This window comes from Carettochelys insculpta, chromosome 5 (assembly GCF_033958435.1).
Source record: "Carettochelys insculpta isolate YL-2023 chromosome 5, ASM3395843v1, whole genome shotgun sequence".
In the NCBI taxonomy this organism is placed as follows: domain Eukaryota; kingdom Metazoa; phylum Chordata; order Testudines; family Carettochelyidae; genus Carettochelys; species Carettochelys insculpta.
In genome coordinates this window covers 25,450,604-25,471,092 of record NC_134141.1, presented here as the reverse complement: position 1 = coordinate 25,471,092, position 20,489 = coordinate 25,450,604, and the positions used below count along the sequence as shown (strand labels likewise).

Here is a 20,489-nt window from a genome sequence, read left to right as displayed (position 1 = left end):
AACTGCTTGCTTCTCCAAGACAAAAACCGTACGGGTTGCAGGACATTGCTCAATACTTAAAACTCAGCGATATGGACAATACAAAAAGAGGCCTTCTTTAGAAGGCGGGAAATGCAGTATTTGCGGGGGTGGAGTCAGTTGAGGAACAGAGCCTCTCAACTGAACAAAGAAAGAGCTCAACAATATACAGAACTTGAGCGAAGGGGAGATAATACGGATTCATAAAAATCTCAAGAATTTACTAATATTAGAGGGAAGATGATTATGTTGATAACAGATGGCATTGAAAAAGCCCTCAGGAGTAACAAAGCAGTTTTAGGGAAAAGGAATTGAAAGCAATAAGGTATTGGCTTGAAAGCTTAAAGAGATTAAGAGCTATGTGCTATTCCACCCATTAAAAACAATCAACAAATACATGCCCTAATAAAATATGTGATATTTCAGCGGCTTGTTACAAAGAAGTCTCTACCTCAGATGCTTGCAGCTCTGAAGTTATTCAAAAATATCTGGAAGGAGCAGACTGACCAAAGATAAGCAGAGCTGATAAAGAACCTGACAGAAGAACTCCCAGAGGCAACACTAAGTATGAAAAGCATGACTTTTACAAAGTATTTAAGGAAGTACTCGTGCATGCCTTCAGCGGTTCCTTCAATGCTGTCTGGTAGGGGAGGAACTACATCCGGCCTGCTAATAGGGGGTGGGGAGGAGGAAGCCTGGGGCCTTAAAATTTCTGCTGTAGTGCCATGCAGTGAGTCTGGGAAGTGCTGAGGGTGGGAGCAACCACGCTTCAACCTGAGGCCCCGTCCATTCCAGAGGCATGGTTCAGGGCCCTCCTGCCCTGCCTGTTGGCCCCACTGACTACCATAACCTGTGAAAGAAACTATTGTTATTGTTCTGCGTAAAGATGAAAGACCTTACATTACGCAGATTCTATAGGCCCATGCCTCAGTTGACAGATGCAGTGCCATATCCCACAATGCACTGCATGTATTAAAGGGGGAGTTATCCAACGTTTCAAGGTAGCATGTTTGCTATTTAGATATGAGTCGTTCATTGTTGGGCTTTTAGAATTCATCATTTGTCAAAATAATCAGGAGTGGTTTGGGTTTTTTTTGTTTTGTTTTTGTTCTTTTTTTTACTTTGCAATTATAGCTTTGGGAGCCACAAAGAAATCCTTAAAGAGCTGCATGTGGTTCTGGAGCCACAGGTTGCAGACCGTTGAGCCAGACCAGTAACATTCACAACAGATGCAGTCTGCCAGAATATGCCATACTCTTGTTACCCCTTACCCCCAAGAAGAGGTATTTACAGGAACACAATTACACAGGACAGACAAGGCAAGGGGAAGAGATTCTCTCCAGCACGTACTTTGCCTTCTTACCCATCATGCAGAGACAAAACCTTAATGCATAAGGAACAAGGCATGTACACAAAGCAGAGCTTCACAGACATTACTTTAAAATGAATTACAACAAAAGCATAGTCAAATTAAAGCTGTGGCCATAAAGGAAACAGAAGAGAAGGAGCCAAGTACCCATATACATAAGTTTTATGACTTGCCAGATGAAGTTGTTTCCTTCCCGCTTCCTTTCTTCCAAGATACAAGAAGTGTCCTTAAAGAAAAACATTTAACAGAAATTAGAGGGTAAATCTACACTTGAAATAGGCCCAAGCCAACAAGTCTCACAGCCTGTGTCTTGGGCATGTGGAGTTTGCACTACAGCATTCAAAACAGCAATGAAGATGCCTACTTGGGCTGGAGCCCCGGCTCTGAAACTGAGTGAGGAATTTGGGTCTCACTGATCAAGCAGGAATGTCTACACAGCTATTTTAGCCCCACAGTGGGAGCCTGAGTCAGCTGACCCAGGCTGAGACTTGTTACTGTAGGGGTTGTTTGTTTTTTTTAATCCCACGTCAAAAGATGTATTAAACCATCTTCCTGAAAATTCAAGATTCTTTCCTGCAAGACACATTCCTACGTTATGCCCAGGCTAGTCTTCACAGGTTCAAGTTTCCCACCATATCCCTTACTGTGAAATTCACCCTTGTGGAGAGAATTAGCATGAGATTTCCAGGGTGCCTAGACCCTGTCCTGGCTCTCTGTACATGGTGAATTTTAGCCTTAGAGCTCAGCAGATATTTTCCCCCTTCTCATAAGCAGAGCGATGTGCAAAGTTGACAACGTCTGTCTAATGCCATTATTAAAGGATGCAGCAGCACAGAGGAAATAAAGTCAGCCCTGACAGTCCACTGGGGATTCCCCTTACATCAAGGAATCCTGGGATGGTGGAAAGCCAGAAAAATTGGCAGAACAAGCCCCACTCCTAGCCCACACTGGGACAGTGGATGCTTTGGTGTGTGCCTGGGCTCTGACAGGAAGATGGACTGGAGCACACCGTGTTCCAGAGATCCTGGGAAGGCGGAACAGCCAGGCAGTGCATGTTAGAGAAGCCACTGGCTCTTCTGACTTGTGTTCTCTATTCTCACCCTCCCCTGCCTTCCTAATGGATACATCATCTGAGGATCTGGTCCAGCATGTCAAGATGCATACACAGAAGTACCATGAAACGTTAGCTCAAGCAAACAGGAGATTAGTGAATATGATTAGACTTTTCAGTTGGTCAATGTTGGTAAATGGGGACATGCAAACTGATAAATATTCTCATTGATGATAACTGAAATTCACAAATACGCTTGAGAAGTTGTAAGAGTTTAAGAATATTGTCACATATGGTGCTGACAACTTGTATTTTAATCTTTATAAAGCTTGCACTTTTTGAATCTCAATGTTTGTTGTCATTAAATAATTCTCACCTGACTCCTGCCCTAACTGCATAGCTCTGAAAATTTAAATTGGTACAAACTTTTTTAAAAAAGTTTAAGAACAAACAATATCACCCATCAAAATTATTAAGAAACACCACTAAATAACATTCTGCTAAATCTAAACATGATCAAGGTACACACGGCAGCGGTTAGGGCTCCAGAACATGAAATTCTGAAAGAAACAGAGAACTGGCAGTGGACAGCAAATCATACACAAATTTGCATAAATAATGCTTCTCTTCTATGTAGCAACTTTTAATTTTTGTTAGTAGGACAATGTCCATTTTAAAAATATCTTCATAGTGATTTTTTTAATCTTTACTAAACCTTGAGGTTTTAATGAAAGACATGTGAGTGCCGTTATAGCTGTGTTATAAATGTAACATCTAATGTTGACTGTTATAAGGAAAATATATAAATTTCAAATATGTACTTAAATGTAGAATAATACAATGCTGAAATGCTTTTCTTCTCAACATTAATATCTACATATTAAATAATTTAAAGAAGATAATCTGTTTACTTTCTTCCTGCTTTTTGGTTGAAAAATGTTACAGAATCCATAGCTCTTTTCACAAATACTCTGCAATTATTAATGAGCAAACATATCTTAAAAGAAAGCCATATCCTTATTTCCCCCTCCAGGAATTGAAAATCTTAATTACTTTGCTTACGTTTCATAAAGAGAAAAAAGGAAGCCTCTTAACAAGCTTCCATTAAATCTGGGTGAAATGGATATTACCGAACTAGAGAATGGTAAATTTAAGACATTTCACTTATCTTTTTGTTCTTTTGCCAAGAAAGGATCATCCTTTCTGCCATGCCGCCTTTCATTCAGTCTCTAAGCCTAAACACAATGTTGAAACTTTCAATTTTTGTTCTCTAGAGACATTTATACTCAGATGAAAAGCCATGCCCAGCCTCTGAATTATATCATGCAAATCTCCCGTTTAGCCTCTCTTTTAAACATTTAACCTTTGTCCAGGTGTCACTATATAAAAAGTCTTATCTGAGTCTAGCTCTCACCCTTCATCTAGTGTATTAAATCACCTTCTTTTTTTTTTTTTTAAATTTGAAGGCAAAATTAATTGGAATATGACATATCCTTTACAGAAAAAAGGCTCTTAAATTTATAGAAGGTTGCCATTAAGAGGTTTCTACAAACATTAAATAATTTTCTAAAGAAGCTGCTCCAAAATGCTATGAATGCAGTGAGGAATTATGTATTTGCTACAGGCTCTTTAACCAACCTAGAGAACTGATTAGAGATTCTATCTCTGGTATAGAAGGTTAGATTTAAAATTTCTGTAGAAAGGTTACCATTCCCTATTAAATTCTGCAAGCCTTTTATGTGTCATGCTAATGAGAGCAAAAGGGCAACTGTTAGAAAAAGACAGTGAATCACGTTTTTAAAGGGCAACCAGGACACCATGGATATATCTATACAGCATCCTAAACTCGAAATAAGATATACAAATTGTGTATTTTATTTCAAGTTTATCTTAAAATAGGCTATTTCGGCATTTGGCAAATATTGAAATAATGTGCTATTTCAAAGCATCCCTTACTCCGACTGCAACAGGGACATTGGAATGCCGAAATAAAACACCTGTTATTTCGAAAAAGTAGCTATTTCGGGATATCAAGATATCTCCAAAGAGCTCTGCTATGTAAACACAACCTATTTATACACATACAAGAGCTACATGTGCAATTATATGCAAGATTGCTGGCATACAAATAAAGGTTACATTTTGATAAATATAGCATAATGTGGCAGACAGATGTTTTCAAAACTTCCCCATTACCCTACATGGCTCTGGATATGCACAACAGTCATGAGCTGAAGACACTCCTGCCACTTCAGCAACATACACTGAGCAGAGACTTCTCAGTCTTGCTAATTTGTGAACAATCCAGCAGTATGAAAACGTTAGACTTACAAGAACGATTGGATCATGTACAGGTTGAACCTCTCTAATCCAGAACTCTCTCGTCCGGCAACTTCTGTAATCCGGCATGATTTTAGTTAGCCAGACAGCCACTTATCATGGGTGTGACCAAGTTTCCTGCAGTCTCATAAAGTTTGCTTACAGCCACCAGTCCTGGCTCTCAATGTTCTGTGCTGTTAGTTAGCTGTAATTTAACCCTAAATATCTTCTAGGAGCCCAGTAAGCAGTGGAAGTGTTGGTAATGCTGCTAGACAATGTTGACCTCCTATGATCTGGCAAAAACTCTCTCATCCGGCACCGGTCAGGTCCCAAGGGTGCTGAATTAGAGAAGTTCAACCTGTACACCCAATATTAGCAACTATAGCCTTCTGCAATCCAGAACCAATGAAAGAAGATGTACATAACAGACATTTACAGAAATAGTAACATAGGTGGAAAATTTAACACTATTTGAGGGAGAAGTGTGTTTTTGTGCCTGTTGAAATGTTAACTGACGCCTTTCATTGTTGTCAGTATCTTCCAACCAAAAGACTGTAACATCCCGTCAACCATATTCAAAAGGGACCGCAGCACTAGCAGGTTCTTTTTTATTAGAGTGGTGCCTGGCACAATACTTCAGCTATGGTTGAAGGGGCACTTTCATTAGTCACTCTCTGGAAAAAAAAAAAATTACCTTTAATGCTGAAAGATCTACCGATGCTTCTTAGCTGAGAGGTAAACACTGGCGTGCACGTTATGCACACAGAGATTTAAGGCCAGAAGGGACCATTATGGTCATCTTTTCTGACCTGCTACTTAACGCAGGACAAAGACTTTTACCCAGTAACATTCCTGCATTGAACCCCTGTTGAATGAGAGCATTTTTTTTTTAAAGGAAACATCCAGTGTTAAGTAAAAGAGTCCAGCGTGATGGAGAATTTATCAACTGCTTGATCAGATATGATACCTTACCTTTGTGGTAAAGCGAAGGGCTAAGCCCATACAGCACAGGCCTTAGCAGTAGGTATCGATTGTAAGTCCCTCAAGACAGTTACTGTCTCTGTGCTTCATTTGTACAGCCCCAACAAAGGATCTGTGGTCTACAATTAGGGCTCCCAGTTGCTGTGGCAATACAAATAATTAACACACCACTACCGCCACATAGTGCTTCCTCACAGTGGCCATTAATGGACAATAACCACTCGCAGGCAGAGATTTCTCTACACCTCCCCTGAATTTCCCCAAAGTCCCTCCAGTGGTCAACCATTACATGCAGGGTTGCCAGTTTGGTTGTTGGTTGGATATCTGAATTGAAACCAGAACATTAATACAATATTACTTAAAAGCATATACAGTGTATGATAAAATACTTGCGCCTGAGAAAACATAATGGGTTTGAAAAGGATGAACAAATACAGAAAGCCCTTAAGATACGCGCAAACAAGTTGCGTGTGTCTCAGGTTAATGCAACTGCTGCCCCATCAGGAGTGGGGAAACTGCTCCTGTGATGGGCGGCAGCTGCAAGTCAGGCTGCCGTCAGCGGGGAAAGTGCTCCTGTCGGGGCAGCAGCCATGAGTCAGACTGCCACTCCTGAAAGAAGCAGTTTCCTGGTCTCTGGAGTGGCAGGGAGCCGGGAATCAGGCAGCAGCAGGCACCAGGCCTGGTTAGATTCCTGGCTTCAAGGAGTAGAGGAGAGCCGGGAGCCAGGCTGCCCCCAGTTTCTGGCTCCCCTCCACTGTTCAGTTTCCCCTCTCTGCAAGTGGAGGGGAGCCGGGAGCCAGGCTGCTGCCTGATTCCCAGCTCCCTGCCACTTGCAGGACCCAGGAATCTGACCAGCTGGTAAGCTTCCCAAGTCCCACAAGAGGCCAGGAGAGGAGAACCAGGCTGCCCCCTAGTTCCCAGCTCTCTGCCACTCTGGGAGCCAGGAAACTGACCAGTCCTGCTCAGCTGGTCAGTTTCCCAGTTCCTGCAAGAGAGGGGAGCTGGGAACCAGGCGGCCGCCTGGTTCCCATCTCCCCTCAACTTGCATGAAAATTTGAGTTATGCAGGGGTTGCAGAAACACAACGCATGCATAACTTGAGGTTTTACTATATTAGCCTCCTCGTTTAGCTGCTGGCGCATCTGTTTTGGCCATATTAACTATTTCAAATTCTGATTTGTAAGCAAGGTCTGAGTGAGCTCTCCCATGACAACTAGTGACGAACAAGGGGGCTGAAAAGGCTTCAGGGCCAGACTGTATTTACATGAATACAACTGCTCTGCCCGGGTATCCAGAAAACGGAGTTATGTTGTCCACGTGATATATTTTGGCTGGTGCTGAGTTACAAACCACTTTAGTATTGAACATGCAGAGGTCATGAAATGTTATCTTTATTGTATGAATAAAAGACAGCTGAACTATGATTAGCCCTCCTGACTGACAGGTCTCCCTCAGTGCTCAATTTGTGCTAGGGCTTGCCACAGCTGAGCCCCAGCCTCTCTAAGCTTGATAACCCATAGCCCCGGGACCTCTGGACTTGCTACATCAGTGATGAAAGTAACAAACTTGCTTAAGGCACAGCACCTCGTACACGATAAATTATGCACTGGTCACCCTCAACCGAACTGCTCCCCGTAAGCTGGAGATTTAGATGGCAGATGCTAGTGGATCACAGAAGTTTTACTTGGTGATGTAGGCTCTGCCTAGGAGTTCCAGATACAGTTTGACCTGGGCTTCTGCCCTGTCAAAAGACAAGACTGATTAGGCTCCATGGAAAGTGTTTTGGTTTGTTACGTGACCACTACAATGAAATCACTGAAAATGATGTGTAAGTGCTTAGACCTGCTGGCAGTCACCATTTCTATGGGAGAGACTGCCCAGCCTGCACCATCAGTGAGTTTGCCCCACTGACAGCTGAAATCACTGAAAGCTTGGTAGAACCACGAGAGACCAACTCACAGAGGTCACAGGGGCAGTTGACAGCAGAAGCCGACATTGTAGGATTGTTGGGGACAAAGCAGGAGAGTGAACAGTGGCACAACGAACAGCAGCAGCTAAAGAGACCAGCTGTGGGACATGCAGTCATGTGAAAGCGACTCTGTACTCTAGGTCTGCACTGATCAAGGAAAACTACGAGTGGGATGCAATGGAGGGAGAAGAAAGTGACAGTTTAAAGGCTCATTTGTTTGTTGGATTGCATTTTAGTGACCGCACTCCAGAATGCAAGAATTGTGAATGCAAAACGTATATAGATATGTTTGCTAGTACGCCAATGTTTCTGAAACATTATTTGCCAAGATCGTTGCCTAACATCATTGCATTCTCAAGAGGGAGTTTGCGTACTAAACTGTTTCAATTCTATACACTCATTCCTCGCTCTATGGGCACACCTGGTTCCCAACTTTGTGCTCGTAGGCGAAAACTCATAAGAGGGACACTAAATTCTCATTAGAATACGTGTAAAAGTCTCTGATTGGTTCCTAGAGCTCGAGGAAGGAGTGGCAGCAGGTGGCGCTGCTTTTGGAAGGTAAGTGAACCTTGGGTTTGGTGGGGAGAGGGAGTTTAAAGGCTGGGGACAGTTTAGGGCCATGAGTGGGAGAGAGGATTAAAACCTGGTGGCTGGTTGGGTTTGTGGGGTGGGTGGGGGGTTCAGGCTGCTGAGTTGAGTGTGTGGTCCAGCGAGGGGTGGGGGGGGTGTCAGTTAGATCTACCGGGCTGGTGGGGAGGGGAGGTGGGGGTCAGGCTACTGCAGGGTCAGTCTGCAGAACCCGCGCAGGTAGGGTTAAGGCTGCCACAGGTTGGGGCCGTGGGGCTGGCACAGGGGTCAGGCTGCCGTGGGGAGAGTCTGTGGGGCCGGTGGCTGGGAAGGGAGTCAGGCTGCCATGGGGCCAGCGGAGGTGCACAGGTCAGGCTGCCCCAGGGCTGGCAAAAGGCGGGGATCAGACTGCCGTGGGGCCGGCGGCTGGGGAAGGGGTCAGGCTACTGCGGGTAGGTGCTGCGGGGCCAGTGGGGGGTCAGGCTGCCACAGAGCTAGCAGAGGGAGGGGGTCAGGCTGCCACAGGTAGGCACTGCGGGGCTGGCGGTGGGTCAGGCTGCCACAGGGCCAGCAGGGGGTAGGGAAGAGTCAGGCTGCTGCGGGGCCACTGGGGAGGGGGGGTCAGGCTGCCATGGGTAGGGGCTGCAGGGCTGACAGGGGGTCATACTAGGGCAGGATGGAGCTGCAGGGAGGGGATTAGCCTTGTGTTAGCGGGGGGAGTTCACTTGTAGAGTGAACTAAGCTAAGTAAATGTATCCCTCGTAAGTGAAGTACTCGTTTAACAGGGGCTGAGTGCATTATTAATTTTTTATCCAAGAACGGCCATATTCTCTCAGGCCAATGACCCATCTAACCCAGCATCCTGTCTTCTGACAATGACAAATCGTATCCGTTTCAGAGGAAATGAACCGAGCAGGCAAATCACTGGATGATCCATACTCTTAGTATTAACAACAAGAAGTCCTGTGGCACCTTGAAGACTAACTAATTTTTGGAGCATAAGCACCCATGGGCAAAGACCCCGCTTTGTCAGATGCATGTGACATAATAATTCATGCGACATGCATCTGACAAAGTGAGTCTTTGCCCACGAAAGACAATGCTCCAAAAATCTGTTAGTCTATAAGGTGCCACAGGATTTCTCGCTGTTTTTTGCGAACAGACTAACACAGCTACCCCTCTGATACTTGTCACTCTTGTTATCTACTCCCAGCTCCTGGTGAAGATAGGCTAGGGACACACAGAGGATGTGTTGCTTCTCTGCCCCTCTTGGCTAAAGTCACTGATGGCCCTCACCCCTATTAACTTACCTAGTTCTTTTTTGAATCCTGTTATAATTTTTGGCCTTCACAATACCCCCGGCAACAAGTTCTCCAGGTTGACTGTGCATTGTATGGAGAAACACTTCCTTTTGTTTGTTTTAAACCTGATGCCTATTAATTTCATTGGATGACGCCTGGCTCTTGTGTTAAGTGAAACAATATCTCCTTATTCGTTTTCTCGACCCCGTCAAGTTTTTATAGGCCTCTATCATACAGACTCTAGTCCGTCTTCTTAATCTCTCCTCATACGGATTCTGTTCTATATCAGTAATCACTTATGTTGCCCCCTCCCTGTACCTTCTCCACTTTTAACATCTACCAAGATAGGACAGATCTAACTAGTGCACCTAGCAGACTACTCTTTCTACAAAATTCAGAGAAGACTTTTGTCATTCTAACTCTTTTCAATCTACTGTTGAAACCACTTGGATCATCAAACACCATCATCCAGGAATCTGCTTCAGCAGTATCAGAACTGCGTCCAGCAACAGAAGCTGCTTGGATAAATCAGAGCAACTCCTTGCTTACTGTTTTTGGTTCTCTGTGCCTTAAATATTGAGTCTGTTCTGGTCTGGCTATGGTCTGAAGAAGTGGGTCTGTCCCATGAAAGCTCACCTAAAACTATTTTGCTAGTCTTTAAAGTGCTACTTGACTGCTTTTTGTTTTGATAGTGTATAGACTAGCACAGCTTCCTCTCTGTTTTTATAGTTGAATAGAGTGAGACACTGCCAGCAACAGGGCTGCTATGTGATCAGAGAAGAGAATTATGCACACAAAATGGAATATCATACCGTGAAAAAATGGAAGATTTAATTTCAGCAATGGCTTCGTCATCACTGTTGGGTCAAGCAAATTTTTGCTCTACATTTCTTTGGATGGAAGAAGTAGGAACTAATCTCTTGCTACTCCCAGTCACAACAGCTACAGTTGTGCATTCTTTTTCCTCGTTGAATAGAATGTTATGTTCTGAAAGAAGTTGCCTTCTGCCTGATCATGAGCATATAATGGAGGACTGGAAGAAATGGACACACAAGAAACCACTAAAGAATGCCCTGCAATCTATAATAGAGTCATACAAAATTATTCGAAGGTACCAAGAAGGATACAGATGTAGTGCCTCACAGTGGGCTTAAGTAGTTGACTTTAATTTCTTCAGTGATTTTAAACACTGAGTTATAGCTAATAAATATAGTTTTCACTTTTTTTCAAATTTTCAAAGGTTCCATACAACCTGTCTTTGCCCTCAGACTCTCCGTTCTCTCCATTTCAGTTCCTGTGAATAACACGGCAGGTAAACATATGCAGGAGTATGAGAATGGATGTAGACTGTCCTTTTCTATTTGGCAAACAATATCAATTCTGCATTTGCAAAGGGGCTAAAAGAGAGGATGATTTGTTTTCTCTCTCTCTTTTTACATACAAGTATCCAAAAAGATGCTAAAAAATACCAGCACAGCTCTGTAAATGCAGTTTGTTAGTTAACTGGCACTCCCTCTGCTGGCTGCTCTCTGCAGTAGACCACAAAAACACGGTAAGCCTTCCTTATGTACACAATGGCTTCATTTTAAATTCTTCATTGTCAGAAACAGCAGACTTTTAAAAAAAAAATCAGATGTTTTCAATGGACAAGCACTAGAAAGACAAATCAAATATATCTAGCCATAAAACATCTAAGAGTCTCCCTTTAATTTTAATGTGGAGTCTTAAGTTATTTTTCCTAGATTCCTCTCTGATGTCTCCTCCTTCCTTACCATGACAACACCCAGACAGCCAAACCAACGTCACTATTTTCACACTGTAAGGAGCACAACAGTGCTGCAAATCTATACATTTCTTTACTAGACGCTGCATGAAAAATGCATCCAATATGACAGTGGCTCTTCAGCCTGTGCTGAACCTAGGGCTTGGTAAGCAAGCTGCTTTTATATTTCAGACAACATTAGTGAAGACAGATGTTCACAATATCCCAAATCTCAGTACTGCAAATCACAGTAACACCTCAACCTTTATGTAGGCATTGTGCAGGTGCTATGCTATTTCTTAAGCAAGGAAACTACCTACAGCAACTCATCAAGCCAGGATCCCATAGGCTCCACTGGTTTTTTATTTGTTGCAGGAAACAATGAAAGGTTCTGGTTGTCAGAGCTGACATAAGGCATCAGCATACTAAGCAATTGCTTAGGGCCTGAGTTCCCTCTAAGCTACAGAGCTGTGTGGCTTGGCAGCTACCTTCTAAGCTCCATTCAGGGGCTCAGGGCTGTGGTGGCAAGAGGGGCCTCTGCCCACCAGCCCCAGGGTGAAGCCGCTGTGGCTGGGGGAGAGGTGGCTGGCAACCAGCCCCAGTGTGGAGTGGCCCCAGACTTGCTGTAGTTGGGGAAGTTGTGCCCCTTCCCTGACCCCCCCCCCCCAACACTCTTGTAACCCCTTGCCCCATACCTGTGAAGAATGAGTTTTTTTGATATAGACCAATACAGATACTGTGTGTCACACATCACGTCCAACATTAACTCCTACAGTCCCATCAGAACAGTATTACATGGTACAGGTTGAACCTCTCTAGTCTGGCACTTTCTTGTACAGCAACATCCATAATCCAGCATGATCTTAGTTAGCCAGAAGACCACTTAACATGCGAGTAGCCACGTTTCCCATCGCCCTGGCTCTCAGTGTTCTGTGTGATTATTTAGCTCTAATTTACCCCTAAATGTCTTCTAAGAGCCCAACAAGCAATGGAAGTGTTGGCAATGCTGCTACGCAATATGGACTTCCCATGGTCCGGCAAATTCTCTCGCTTGGCACCGATCAGGTCCCAAGGGTGCTGGACTAGAGAAGTTCAACATGTATAAGGCTTTTTTCTTTTAAACCCAAATGCTATAGAATCTTTTCTTTGACTTACGTTTTTAATTCTTTCAATCCTTAGTTGGTATTTCCAGTGCAATTTAGGGAAAGCAAGGAAGGGAAATTTCCTTAGAGGTGCGCAGTAACCTATTTCTCACCTCACATAAAATCCTAGACAACCAAGATGTGAAAGAAGTTAATTGAGAAACCTTCCCTTGGCAATCATAGAGGAGGGGGAGTATGTTCATTCTTTGCTCAGGAAAACTCAACCTCCTACTTCTCTACAGTTTTCAGAGCTTGAGGCAGGAATCAACAGAAAATTGGAAGAAATCCCATTTATTCCAATTATGTCATTTTCTTTCCTTTTCATGGCACAAAATGCCAGAGGATAGAAAGAGAAAGGCAGGCATTTGAAGAAATGCTGTAATATCTAACACAATCACTCTCACCTTTGCACTAACTGGAAAAGCTTCTTCAGCACTTCAGACCCACACACAGCATTCAGTGGGGAGTAAGGTTCTTGCCACTTTCTGCAGCAATATGCCATAATCAGATTATTTCCATTATGTCATCAGCAGACAAAACTATTTCACTCATACAATTTCAGCTCTTTCTTTAAATATTTTTCCTCGTGTTCATTTACCAAATTTTAGATTAATAGTTACTGATAGCACCTGGGAGATTTTGAAAAATACTCCATATGGAAATATTGCTGTTCATCAGCCATATTGTCTGTCTTTTCCCTTTGTTACTAAGGCAACATCTGCATGAAAACAGAATCTGAGTCTCATAGGAATTCACCTGAGGTCACAACTCAAGAATCTAAGTGAGATGTCACCAAGAGGAATTACATGCAGATGCAGATCATCATACAAGAGAAGATGAGTGCTTAAAGCAAATATCTCAATATCTATCTCAAACAACTTTGTAAAATAATGTGCATACTGTATCAAAAATAACAAAGAACGTAGGCAGAAATGAATCATCTCTAAATCAAACAGGCCAAGTTCATGGGTCAGTAAAACACACAATTTGCTAGAATACAGCAGTAAGGTGTTGAACACAGAACTAGAGAGGTAGCCATGTTAGTCTGTAGCTTCAAGAACAATAAGAAGTCTTGTTGCACCTTACAGACTAACAGATAACCTTATAGACTAACAGATATATGTTAGTCTATAAGGTGCCACAAGACTATTTGCTGTTCTCAATGCAGAACCACTTATTTTATGGAACTGTGTGATTTTGGGGGTGGAAGCACAGAAGACGACTGATTCATATTTACCAGCCAGTGCAAACATCTTTCTTAAGCAAAGTAAAAGCTCAGTCGTTGCGAAGAAGAGTTAGAAAATTGTTTGGCCAGCCAGGATGAACAAGACCTTTCCTGTCTTAAGAGACAAATCTTGAAGTTCTTAAGTAGTTTTTTACTCAGTCTGGTGCCTGAGTAGTAACTGGAAAAAAAAAAAGCAAGCAAGATCTTAGAATCTGAGTCCTATCTGTGATTAATTTTTTTTCAAAAGCTATCATAACAAAGTATGACCCCATTCACACTACCTAGTCAAATTATATGAGAAAGTGCATAGCAACCTATGTGTTAAGCATAACAGTTAGAGGTACCTCAAAGCCCAGTGTAGACAGGATCTTAACACTTTTCAAGGATGGAACATGATAAGGACTTCAGAACTCCGATGTTCTGCTTTAAATTCAATTTAGTATTAACTGCAGACGATATCATGTCTTGGTTGCTGTAATCAGAAACAAACTACTGATGGTTCTCAGGCTGATGAATAACAAATCAGTGCGAAAAAAACAAACAAACAAACAAAAAAAAACCAGTCCTGTAGCACCTTAAAGACAAAGAAATCTATTTATTAGGTGATGAGATTTCACAGGTTAGAAGTGGGTCTGACCCACAAAAGCTCATTTAAGGTATTACAGGACTGCTTGCTTTTTGTGAAGCTACAGACTAGCTTGACTCCTCTGAGTCTGTATGAAGAAAGAATACCTCTAGACGATCCATTTATTTCTGATGAAGGTGTGTTTCCTGACTAGCTTGCCCCCTCTGAGTCAATGTGTTGGTCTGGGTTACCTGGCTGGTGGATGAGTCCCAGCCCCGTAGTGCTTCTCCTCCTGCACAGCCTGGCATCTAGCCAGCACACCGAGAGAGAGGCAGGACAGGCTGGGACACAGACACTACACCTGGGGTCTGGCTTTGAGGGCTCATGCCGCCTACAGTACACCCCCCAGGTAGCTCCTTTAACCTGCCTCTCTGAACCAACAATCAGCATAGTTCTGTGAGCTGGCAGGAGCCCAGCTGGGAGCGTGTCCCTTGCTGCACCACAGCACCCCCAGGACGCTGACTGGCCCTTTCTTACTGGAGCAGCCCACCAGAAAGTGCAGCCTTACTTCCACCTCTGTATGGGAGGCACAGCAGAAGCAGCAAAGCAAAAAGATTAAAAAAAAAAAAAAAAAGACTGCAGAAAGATAGAATTTCACTATACCCAACTTAACAAATGAAAGGCAACTTAATGCAGATAAACACAGGGTTAACTCAGAGCAAAACCAAAGGAAGGCATATCTGCATTGCATGAAAAGCTGCTTCATGCATTTGTAAGTTATTAGAGAAATTCCTTTGTTTAACGAATGTACAGCTATGAGGAAGCAGGCTTACAAGACACAGGCTGCTTCTTTGTTCTAGAACATTTAACTCTTTGTTGTTTGCTGGGAATTAGATGTCAGGGCAAAATTATTGGCACATAGGAGGAATACGAGGCCTACAATGCAGGTGATTACATACAGTGAGAAGCTGAGTCTTATATAAACGAGTATGACATAAATAAGAAGTTTGTAAAACTGAAGTGATGGATACAAGAAGCAAGGAGGAGGGTCTGTCATATTGTACAAACACATTTTAAAGAGGTTCATACAGAAAGCTATGCAAAGTAAGATATTATGGTCCACAGTAAACAAAAACACCCAACCCATAATCTCTATTAGACATGCACCAATGTATCTATCAAAACTAAAATCAAAAGTAATAACCCAGATATACTGCAAATATTTCAACCAAAGAAAATATGAAAGTGGGAAAAAAGAATTTTAGTTCAGCCCCCAAAATAAACTGCAAGATCTGATGGTGCCTTTCAGCTGAAGCAATCGCCGGCATGATTTAACTCAGGGGAGGGCAATAACTTGAAGGCGGTTCACCAGGAACAGCCGCGGACACTTTATTTACCTGTGTGCCTGCAGGTGCAGCTGCTAGCAGCTCCCGTTGGCCGCAGATCACCATTCCCAGACAGTAGGAACTGTGGGAAACGGAGACTGGGACACTGCTTCCAGTAGCTCCCACTGGCGCTAGCGGCTCAACAGAGGGTAACCCTGGCCACTCGCGTCTGACCTCTGGGCCATTATTGCCAGCCCATGGTTTAATCCCTACCTCATAAAATCCATATACAACGGAACCTCAACTCTATGAGCTATTTGGGAATGCAGGTTGTTCGTAATTCTGAAATGTTAGTAATTAAAGAAAATGCTATGATTGCTCTTCCAAATGTCTACAAAGAAACACCGACTTAATAGAGTTTTGAAATTTTACTACAAGAAATCTTTATTATCTAGCATCCCTGGAGATTTGGGGATGCTGAGTAATAAAATGTGCCAGTTAGTAAAGCTGGGGTCAGCAGCTGGCTCAGCTCTACCAGGTGGAAAGTGGGCAGCTGGCTCTGCATCTGTGGAATGATGGCCCCCCAGCAGCTGACCTGGCCGGGACACCCATTCTCATTTAAAATTAAAAACATTTTTATCTCACTTCTCTTGACAGCCAATTATAACCCTGACTTTTGGCCAGGTATAAGGGGTGTAAATTTTACACTTAATGGGCAGTGTTTTGTGTATGCGTCAGGACAATAAATGACAAGTTTGTGTTCAGATTTAGAGAGATATCATCAACTTGAAATATAACCTGCCTACATGACAACAAAACCTTTCTAGACTGGCTCCCTTGGGATCTGGCTGGTGTCAAACAAGAGAATTTGCTGGACCACAGGAGGTCACTACTGTTTAGCAGTATTACCACCACTAGTTGCTTACTGGGATCTTAGAAGACACTTAGGGGTAAATTACAGCTAAACAACAGCACAGAACACTGAGAGCCAGGACTGGTGATTGTAAACAAACTTTACGGGACCTTGGGAAACTTGGCCACACCCATGATAAGTGGTCATCCAGCTAACTAAAATCATGCCAGATTATGCATGTTGTCGGACAAAGAGTTCAGGATTAGAAAGGTTCAACCTGTTACTACATCTGCCCCAGAGTCATCCTGCAATTTTGGCAGGGTTTATAAGCCACATTTTCTACATTACCCTGCACCCAAATGCTTTAGGGGGCAGCCTATATCGTAACAGAAAGACAGACTTTGACTCATGGCCCAACCCCATACTCCCATTCACAACCACAAGGCCCATCTACAATACATCCGCAATCAAGTTACATTCCTGAAGCAGCTACAGCAATATCTTTCACGGAAAAAAAAAATTTTTTAGCTGCCTTTAATACAACACAACAATGGTGGATAGCCAACCTCCTGTTAGCAGCCTGCTCTCTGAAGACTCCCTGTAAGTATCCTGTAGACAACTAAACTAATAAGAGAAACAAGAATTGACTGCATAAACTGCTGACTTCCGTATAAACAAACAAAAAAAATAAGACTTTTTTTCCCCTCATATCTTTCAGTTGCTATAACTGTAAGTGCCGCCTGTAACAGCAGTAGTAACTAAAACGGTTTCAGATGAAGTGTGATTTAAATTCATGCGTGTCATTATATACCCCCAATTCTTCCATCACGGGGCAAGGAACACCACTAAAAATGTCAGTCTTACGCCTGCTCCACCCAGCTTATTAGGTAGGACATGCTTGGATTCCCATAAAATCCTTAACACCTCCACATGGACTACCATTAGACTGAGACATAGTACAATGAAATACATTTTGTCTGATGTCTGTGAGGTGAAATACGAACTCTGTCTAGACAAGATCTTCTGCCTCATGCTTTTGTCAGCTCAGAGTCGCCTTGTCAATAATACCCAAGGAAGGTCATTTTGCCTTTGCTTTTACATCCTTTGCAATGTCAGGCTAGATCCTGCTAACAGAACCCTGCACTGAAGAGGAGCTGCCCTGAAATCAAGGGGAGTTTGACTTCTGTAGGGTTCCACATCATGGCTCTGCGCACACTGATACAGCTGAAGGATCCATCCCTTTGTGATCTTTATACATTGCACAGCCTATCAGTGCAGACAAAATTTGCTCCAAATATGACCAGCACTCTACCTCCGGGAATGCTATTTGGCAATTAAAGTGCTTCCACTAGTATAAAATTAAGGTCAGAGAGTAAATGGTCAATCTTGGTCTTTATCAAATATTAACATTCAATTTTCAAGTAGTCCACAAAAAACAAAGTTTGAGAACCACTAAGTTAGAGTCATTAGCACTTTTTAATCAGCCTCATGGAAAAGCCTTATAGCACTTAGAGAAACCAGCAGGGATCTGCTGAAATTGCTCTAAAAAACTTCTGGACAGAGACTATTACACTATCAACACTTCTTGGAACTGTCTTGCCAAATTCAATAGCAAGTATCTACTAAATTGTATAGAATGTTAAATAACCTATTTTAAAGGTAATAGAATGCAACAGAAACAACAAGAATTTTCTATAAGTACCATTTGGATGTAAAAGTTTTGTTAGACACATAATACGATCAAGCTACTTAACGTATCTTTAATAAAATTTATCCATACAACCTTTGGTCTTTCATTTTAGTGATAAAACCAGATAAGAATAACACAATTTTAGTCAATCATTAAGCAGTTTATATACCAGAGTCCAGCCCAACATATTTAATAAGACCAACATTTTTGTGAATTATTTGCTACATTATCAATTCACTAAGTCAGTTAGAAAAATCACTTTTCATTAATGCTACAGTGAACAGCTGTCACTCTGCTGCACCAGGAAACATGTTAAAGCTTTATCTAGACAGGAGTCATCTGGAGCATGGAACTAAGATCACTAATAAAAATCTTGAAAAGTAGATAATGCCCACACTGAAAGTTAACAACTCAGCTTCTCCTGCACATCTGTTTTCATACCTCTTATGTTTTGGCCTTCCTTTAAATGATGAGACCATTATTCGGGGGCAATGCATTCTTTCAGTGACATCACTGTTAGGCTCCTGTGCAAATTAAAAAACTGCAGTCAGGAACTGTGGTCTGCAGATATCCACAGACACAGATAGTGGATAGCCACAGATTTGCAGGGCTCTAACCATTGCTTCTGAAAGATACAGCTGCCAAAACAGAAGTTCTGGGACAGAACTTATTCAGAATCATGCCGTACAACAGCTGCATCCCACGTTCCATTCCAGCAATGTACTCCGCATGGAGGTTACCTGCACCAGGGCAGACCCCAATAACTTTAGTGGGGTTCCATATGGGTTCAGCAGCCTGTCTGGGCAGAGCTCATTTCACGGCCAGAGCTCAGGTAACCACAGCATAAATTCTCAGAGGAATAAAGAAACTCAGGCCAGCACCTAAATTGACTGAAGAGTACAGAATGGTAACACAAAGACAACATAACATGAGATGTGTAACATGAGGGTTACCATGTGTGAACTTTCAAAAAAGAGGTGAACCCATGAGAGGGAGTGCATCTGTATCAGTATCTACCAGCTCACGGTGTGTTAATGTCTTACAGTATATAAAGTACATTAACACAACATGAGTTGGCATTTATTGATACGCACACACACTCTCGCGGTGTCCTTCTTTTGAAAGCTCAAATATAGTAACTATGTAAACATTTTCAAAAGCACTTAAGTTATTTAGGATTTTAAAGCTATTTCTGTGCTGCCCTATGGAAATTACAACTGTGCACCAAGTGCAGCCCTGTACCTGCAGCTCCATGTGAACACTGCTGGCATGCACTGAAAGGTACCTAATTTTGTGTCACTACTATCCTCTTCAAACAGGACTATGTTAATACAACAAGGCGCCTTTTAGCAATGCCCATCCAGAAGAGTTAGAGTACAGCACTTTGACCCACAATACAATTTACACCTCCTTAGTTCAAACAATGGGACCGTGTGGACACACCCTAAGCCCGACGTTCAAAGCACTAAGCAGACATAGGATTTATTTGGCTACCAGGTCTGCAAGTATTAAGGATTTTTGTAATTAATTTAGATGATTAAACACAAATTTTGAACCAGACAGTCTTAATGACATAGTATTTACACCATGAAATACAAGTGGGAAAAGTAAGAAATGCAGTTAATCTGAAATAAAGCCAATATAACCAGAAAGAAAAGTCACATCATATTTCTGAAGACTATATCATTTTTGTAGACTGGACAAAATGACTTAAAAGAATCCAGTCTGCTTGAATTTTCAGCTTCAGAATAATAAAGAGATGCTTTCTCCCTGACCTCATCCTCCTCTGAAGGTAGTCAGAAATTCATTGGAAATTTATTCTTGGCATATAAGGAAAGCTTGACTACAGCAACAGCAATAATTAAACACCATTCAAGTGCCTTAATTATGTGTGATGTAAATTTCTTCATTGCTGCTTAGACACATCACAGCTGATGGAGAGACTCTGATGTCTATATATAGAGACCATGAATTTAACTGTGAAACATTCTGTCAAATTCTGGTGTCTAGTTATTTTTTAGCAGCAACGAAGGGTCCTGTGGCACCATACTTCTTTATTTTTGTTTTAAAAAAAACTTGGATATCTCCTTGAAATTGCATGTATTTATAAAATCATGAGAGGTGTTACAGGGAAAAGAATAATCAGGATAAAGTTATATGTTTTGACGCACAGTTCAGTATTTCCGAAATGTTATATTGAGATCTTGGGGCTTATTGTTCCTTTCTTAGAACGTACGTGATCACATTCAGCAGGTAAACTGCACGGCTTCTATGTTTATAGGGCTCATGGCTGTTTCACTGGTCCAAATGCAACCCTGATGTACCTCTGCAGAAAGGAAAATACAAGTCTCAG

At 42.3% G+C, this 20,489-nt stretch overlaps 1 protein-coding gene across 4 annotated transcripts in view; it reads right to left on the bottom strand.

Moving 5' to 3' along the window:
* The window catches only part of APBA1 (amyloid beta precursor protein binding family A member 1), a 142,375-nt gene that overhangs the window by 64,987 nt on the left and 56,899 nt on the right, over positions 1-20,489 (bottom strand). For 2 of the 4 annotated variants that reach the window (XM_074994797.1, XM_074994793.1), the window contains exon 1: positions 1,561-3,254. The exons of 1 other annotated variant lie outside the window; for it this stretch is intronic. The gene's annotated coding sequence lies outside the window, so the exon portion shown is untranslated. Of the gene's footprint in view, positions 1-1,560; positions 3,255-20,489 lie in introns of those variants that run through there. One more of the 4 variants, XM_074994794.1, reaches the window with a different exon arrangement.